Source organism: Dipodomys ordii, unplaced genomic scaffold, assembly GCF_000151885.1.
Source record: "Dipodomys ordii isolate 6190 unplaced genomic scaffold, Dord_2.0 Scaffold188, whole genome shotgun sequence".
Classification (NCBI taxonomy): domain Eukaryota; kingdom Metazoa; phylum Chordata; class Mammalia; order Rodentia; family Heteromyidae; genus Dipodomys; species Dipodomys ordii.
Window position 1 is genome coordinate 1680445 of NW_012267404.1, and position 7232 is coordinate 1687676.

Genomic DNA, 7232 nt, shown 5'->3' on the forward strand with positions numbered 1-7232 from the left:
GGTCACAGCGCCGCGCCATGCGTCCCTCCGCGGCCTCCATCCCTGGGAGTTCTGCCTCGTGGGCTCCATGCTGGCCGCGAGCTCTCTCAAGTTCTCCACAGCCGTTGTGTGTGGTTTGGGCGGACCTCCTCAGCCAGCCCTGGGTCGGTGAACAGGCGACTTTTATTTCTGTCTGGGATGAACTATGGCCTGCAGCATTTTCACTGGGGGAAGTTCCATTTTGAAAACGAAAGGCCTTTTGCGACTTGCCAGGAAAGGTTCCAGCAGAGCAGGTCAAGGTGGGACATACCTGTCTTAGAGAGGGTGACGGTGGGCTGGACGCTGCCATGGGGGCGGGTGGGGTGGCCCACTCTGCTGCACGTACGTTTCCCCAGCCACGCTAGTGACCCCGCCAGGAGCCCCCAGCGTCCTTCTAAGTGCCATTCTTTCTTCATATTTTCTAAATGGAAGACTTCATGTTCATGGGAAAACTGGGTGTTTGCTAAGCATTCTGGGATCTACAGTAATGGTCATCCACACTCCAAAAAAAGAGATGGAGACCTTGCATGAAATGTCACCTAAGTTGGGTGGTCCTGGTTTTGTGGTCTTTGCAACTCTTGTGGTCATTATGTGTCCTTGATACTAATCTTTGTGGTGGGACCTCACCATGGACAAACATCCTCGTGTACATCATGATCTGCTTTGTGATTGGAACATGTTCTGGCTCCTGTGTGAAGGGCCTGGGCATCGCCATCAAAGAGCTGTTGGCTTCAAAGCCAGTGTTGCGGCATCTCCTGCCCTGGATCCTGCTGCTGAGCCTTGTAGTCTGTGTGAGCACATAGATTAATTATTTAAACCGAGCTCTGGACATATTTAGCACGCTATCGTGACTCCCATCTATTATGTATTCTTTACAACTTCAAGTTTTAACTTGTTCAGCTACTTTTTAAAGAGTGGCAACACATGCCTGTTGATGATATCATTGAGACTTTGAGTGGCTTCCTCACTATCATTATGGGGATATTCTTGTTGCCTGCCTTTAAGAACGTCAGCTTTAGTCTTGCAAGTCTGTGTCTTTTTGAGAAGATGAAAAAGCAGTGAATGGCAATCTCTCTAACATGTATGAAGTTCTTAATAATAATGAAGAAAGCTTACCCTGTGGAATTGAACAACACACAGCTGAAAATATCTCCCAGAGAGATGGAAATGTATCATCTTTTAAAGAAAGATAATGATTAAAAGGTTAATCTAGAATTCTGTTATAACGTGATTTTGAGTATCAGAATGTGTCTGAAAAAGCATTGCCTTCAGTGCTTCTCTAAAGAAAATCTTTTTAAAAGTTTCATTAATTTGGACCAAGAAATTACTTTTCTTATATTTAAAAATGGTAGTTTAAATGAGGTTACTTAAGATGACCCCAGTTCATGGCTGATTTCTATTAATATTGTATTATTGTAGAGGTATTTTACATTTTGATTCTTTCTCCAAAATCTAAGTGCACTAATACAATTTTAAGTCTATTAAAAAAAGAAATTACATAACTATAGCAATGAATCATTCTTAGCTTATATTTTATAAGATGAATGGAAGTCTCCTGGCTCTCTGATTGGTGTATCATTCCTTTAAGTTCTTCCTCTGCCAGTTTAAGCTTCCTAATATGGTAGGCGGGTGGGTCATGGTTCTCATGCTACTTCTTGTCTGTTGTGGATGTTCCCAGTGGCTCTGCTCTCTGCAGTGGGCTGCCCTCCACACATGGCGGGGCTGTGGGAGGCCAGGCCTTTGGTTTCATGTGTGCCCGGCGTCTGTTGAGGCTGCTCTTGTTTGTGGCCTGGCCTCTTTGCTTCCCTCTCTGCCTGTGAGGAGCCAGGCTGTCTGTTCTACAAGCCAAGCCTGTCTGCTACTGCTGGTTGCTGGGACTCAGCCACTTCCATTTCTGAGGAAGCCTCTGTCACAGCATGGATGACAACCATGGGGAAATCTCCCCCTCCCTGGAAGAAAGAGATTGCAAAGCAGCCATGTGAGAGAGCAAACGATGAGCTGAACTACTGTGGTGAATAACTGTCCACCATGCTGGACACCCAAATATATGCAGACAGAGTCAGAGACTGCCAAATCACCTGGGAGGCCTCCCAAGAGCCACTTCTTCTCAGAACGCACGCCATGGGGAAACTCTGCCCATAGAACTCAGTTCAATTGGAAGTTGGGTAGAAAAACAAAATTAAATAACAGCAGGAAACAAAACTTCTCAGGAAGTAACTGTCTTTGCTTCAGAAGACATTCCAGTCTGCTGTTGCAGGCAGAGAACAAGAGAGCATGACTTAGAAAAGTCAGAGAAAGAAGCACAGCCATCAGATTGGTTCTTATTGTCAGGAACGGAAAGGGAGAGAGGGATGGGATGAGAAGAGAGAGGGCAACAGGGAGAAGCAGGAGACTTGGGAAGAATAAGAGTGTCCCATGTTCCAATTAACTTTTGTTTCCTTGTATTTGGTCTGTTTTTCATTTTTGTTTTGTTTGGTCATGAGGCTTGAACTCCAGACCTGGCCATTGTCCCTGAGCTCCTTTGCTCAAGGATAGTATTCTACCACTTTGAGGTGGTGGTCAATTGGAGCTAAGAGTCTCAAGGACTTTCCTCCTGGGGCTGGTTTTAAGCCATGATTCTCATATCTCAGCCTCCTGAGTAGCTAGGATTACAGGCATGAGCTACCAGTACCTAACCTGAATTGGTTTTTATAAGTATTTTATGTACACTTGAAAAGTACACTGTTTTCTGCAGTTGTTCAAGGCACTGTGAATATTTATTAGGTTAAGTTGCTTAATAATATTAGATTGATACCTTTTTTGGTATTACATCTTCTTTTTTTGTCAGTCCTGGGGCTTGAACTGAGGGCCTGGGTGCTGTTTTTGAGCTTCTTTTGCTCAAGGCTTGCACTCTACCACTTGAGCCACAGCACCACTTCTGGATTTTTCTATTTATGTGGTACTGAGGAATTGAACCCAGGACTTCATGCATGCTAGGCAAGAACTCTGCCACTAAGCCACATTCCCAGCCCATATTATGTCTTCTTGTCCTATCAATTACCATAAAGAGTTTAATAATCTCTAAAATAATTGTGGGTTCATCTACTTCTCTCTTTAATTCTGTCAGTTTTTGCATCATCTATTTTGTTCTCCATTAATAGTACATTTAAGTTAGTATTGTTATACTTTCTTCATTAATGCTTATAAAATGTCCCTTTTTGTTTTTTTTTTTTTTTGTCAGTTGTGGGGCTTGAACTCTAGGCTTGGGCGCTGTCCCTGCGCTCTTCATCTCAAGGCGAGCACTCTACTGCTTGAGCCACAATGCCACTTCCGGTTTCTAGTGATTTATTGGAGATAAGAGTTTCACAGAGTTTCCTGCCCAGGCTGGCTTTGAACCTCAATCCTCAGATCTCAGCCTCCTGAGTAGCTAGGATTACAGGCGTGAGCCACCGGCGCCCAGCTAATGTCCCTCTTTTTTTAAAACTCTGGAATTATCCCTCTCTCAAAGTATCTATTGTTTGAAATTAAAGTGCTCAATGTGTGCCTTAAATGGAATGTGTGCCTCTTTGCAAACAATGCAACTCAAGTCTGACAATCTCAAACTTTTCATTAAAGTGTTGATCCATTTATAGTTAATGTAATTAGTGACATACTTTAGAACAAGCATTATTAATCTTGGTATTTGTTTTCTTTCTTTTCCTTTTTTGGCAATATTGGGGTTTGAACTGAAGACCTTGCCCTTGCTATTTTCTAGGCAGATGCTTTACCTCTAAACTACACTGACAGCCCATTTTTCACTGGTTATTTTTGAGACAGGGTCTTGTTTCCTGTTGGGTACACACTTGGAGTATGCTCTGCCTGCTTAAATTCTTTTTCTACCATAGCTAGGATAGCAGGTGGATGTCACTACATATATCTTCTTTCCATTGAGATAGAGTTTCATGGATTTTTCTGTCTAGGCTGGCCTGGAACTGTGATCCTCTCAATTTTAGCCTCCCATGTAGCTTAGTATATGTACAACTGCATCCAGATATGGGTCTAAAAGGGAGAATTTTGCTGCCTGGGCCTAGCCTTCAGTTGTGATCCTTAAGTACTCAGCTTCCCAAGCATCTAGGATTACAAGTGTGAGCTCCAGTGCCCAGCTTTGCTATTTGTCACCTCTGTTCTTTCTCTCTGTTTCTATTTTTTCCTTTTGTGTTAACTAAAATAATTTAATGTCCTAAAATTTTTTAAAGCTATTTTCATTATCTTTAATTAGAGTTGTCTTTCAACAAAGCAGTTTATGAATACAATGCATCTTGATCAATGTCACCCCTTTCAACTTTCTTACCCATTCCTCTCAACCCATCCCTTCCCTCACTTTCCTTAATTTTGTAGGATATATATTGAATTTTTGACTGAATTCCCCCTTCTTCTCATTCATCCTGTTCTATTTTTAAATTAAATTTTAGTAGCATCTTTTGGCATCTTTTGTTCTAAGGAGTAAAATATACATCTTTGTCTTGAAAAAGTCTACCCTGTTAACATTCTACCATTTTGCACACAGGAAACTTGCTACATAAGACACTAGATTTTATTTATCTTCTCCTATTCTTCATTTAATCATGTCCATCTTTTTTATATGTCAAAAGGTTTTTCAATCTTCTTGTGTTTTCCTTGTAGTCTTCTTCACCTATGTGTGGCTTGAGGGTTAAGGATTTATACTGTAAATATAACTCAGTATTTCTGGGATTTCTCTGCTCATGTTTTCAGCTGCTATGAGATTACTGAGTTCCAAACTTGGACTCTTCAGTCTGACAAAAATGACATGTTCTGTTTGAGCTTCATCTGTCCTACACTACACAGTCTGAGGAGCTGATTGACCTCAGGCAAACATCTATAGAAAAGCAGACTTGATCAGTTTCCTTCTGGAAGTCTATCTCCTCCAGTTTCTGCTGGCTTTTGGTTGTTTTCTAGTGACTTTGAAATATTATCTTCATCCAGTGTTGATAAGGTTAGTCCAATATAAGTAAGTCAATTATTCTGGAAGCCAGAAGTTCCTGGGTGAAAACAGTTACATTTCCTTTCATGTCTGCCTGCCTGCCTGCCTGCCTTTCTTTCTCTCTTTCTCTTTCTTTCTTTCTTTCTTTCTTTCTTTCTTTCTTTCTTTCTTTCTTTCTTTCTTTCTTTCTTCCTTCTCTTTTTTCTTTCTTTCTCTTTCTTCCTTTCCTTTCTCTTTATCTTTCTCAGTCTCTCTTTTACCCTCCCTCCCTCCCTCATTCCCTCCCTTCCTTCCTTTCTTCCTTCCTTCCTTCCTTTCCTCTTCTTTTTTTGTTTTGGGTCTTGTTTTGGTGGTACTTGGTATTGCACATGGGGCACATGCTTGCTAGTCTTGTGCTCTATTACTAGAGCCATACATTCAGCCCTGTACTTTGCTGGTTATTTTTAAGATAGGCTTTTCCTTCACACCCAAGTGCATGCCTAGGCCCTGTCTGTCTACATTAGGCTTCCCTTTGTTGCTGGGTTCACAGGATTATCCAGCTTTCCTTTGAAGAGATAGTTTTATGGATTTTTCCTCTCCAGTTGACCTGGATCTGTGATCCTCCCAATATCAGCCTTCTAAGGAGCTTGGGGTGACAGACACATACCACTGTGCCCAGCTATGAATTGAGAAAGGGGGATCTCAAGAACTTTTCTGCCTGGGCTGGCTGGCTGTGAACTACAATCTTCCTGATCTCAGCTTATGCAGGCATAAGCTACCAGCTCCTATATCTTTTGTCTTTCTTAATTTGAGTTCCTCAGAAAGAGATTCCATAAGGATTTCTAGTATAAGTAACCTATTTGGAAGGTGATCCCAGGAAGTGAATGCAAGGAAGTAGAAAAGAGAAACCTAGAGGCCAACAGAAGGTACACTAACTTTGAGCTAAAACTAGAGCTCCAAACTCCCTGCTGTGGAGTTCTCTGAGGCAGTGGAGTCTGTCTCTGTGCAGGGTGGAGTGGTTATCTGCCAGCTCCCTGTATTTATCCAGCAGTGCTGGTGGTAGTTATATACTAAAGCCTTGCTGGAAAGGGCTTGCATTATACCAGACCTCAGGTAGTGAGAGGTGTTTGCAATAAGTAATGATTGGTGTTTAGATGTGAATGAGAGGTATAAATGGGGCATCAATATAGTTGCTACTCTATCCTACTAAGAAGAAAAATCAAATGCTTTATCCTGTCTCAAAAAGCATTGCTACTTGATTGCTCACCATTCTCATGTTCACCCGTGGAAACCCTTGGTTTGTTTGTTTGTTGTCTTGAACACATGAGCCTGTTTCCACTTCAGGGCCTATGTACTTTCTCTCTCTTTCCCTGTCTCCTTCCCACACTCCTCTATGTCTATACTGGGCACTGTCTGAATTCTTTTATGGCTAATTGGAGATAAAAGTGTCATGGATTTTTCCTGCCTGGGTTGGCTTTGAACTTCAGTTTCCTGAATAACTGAATTATATGTGTGAGCCACTGACATCTGGCTATCTCTTTTTCTTGAATGCTCTTTATATATTGGCTCACTTTATATGGTCAAATTCTAGCTTGGATGTTACTGTTTTGAAAATGTCTTACCAGAGCAGTGGTCTAAAGTAGCTTCTAACTTACTAGTGATTAAATTACTCATAAAATGCATATCACTCATGATGTTGCATGACTTTCTTATGTAATTTATACATTTGCCTGAAGATCATTTGTTCTCCCACCAATATAAAACCTACATGAAAGCAAGAAGCTTGTTTCATTTATCACAGATGTAAATTCCTGAGTTTGTAAAAGGAATTTGTAGATATTTGCTGATTGAATGAATAAATTCACTGATGAATAAACATCCTAAAATTTGCAAGTAAAATAAGCTGCAAGCAACCCAAGTGCATCAATAGATAAACAGATAAGCAAGATGTGGAATATGTACACAATGAAACATTCTCCTTCCAAAAGCAGCAGATATCTGCTTTGAGACCTGAAAAGGCACTAGGCTTAAGGCTGGTCATTGATGGCCCACATTTATAATCCTAGCTACTCAGGAGGCTGACAACTGAGGATCAAGGTTTGAAGCCAGCCTGGGCAAACAAATCCAAGAGACTCTTATGTCAAATTACCTACCAAAAAGCTGGAAGTAGAAATTTGGATCAAGTGGTAAGATGTACTTTGTCACTGAGCCAAGTCTCTATCCCCTAGATCATGGAATTCTTGAACACAGGGATTAAATTGAGACATTTTTCCAG

At 41.3% G+C, this 7232-nt stretch overlaps 1 pseudogene; it reads left to right on the forward strand.

Annotated features, from left to right (window-relative positions):
- The first annotated feature begins 210 nt into the window (after nucleotides 1–210).
- LOC105999349 lies at nucleotides 211–1211 on the forward strand (annotated as a pseudogene).
- The last annotated feature ends 6021 nt before the right edge of the window (nucleotides 1212–7232 follow it).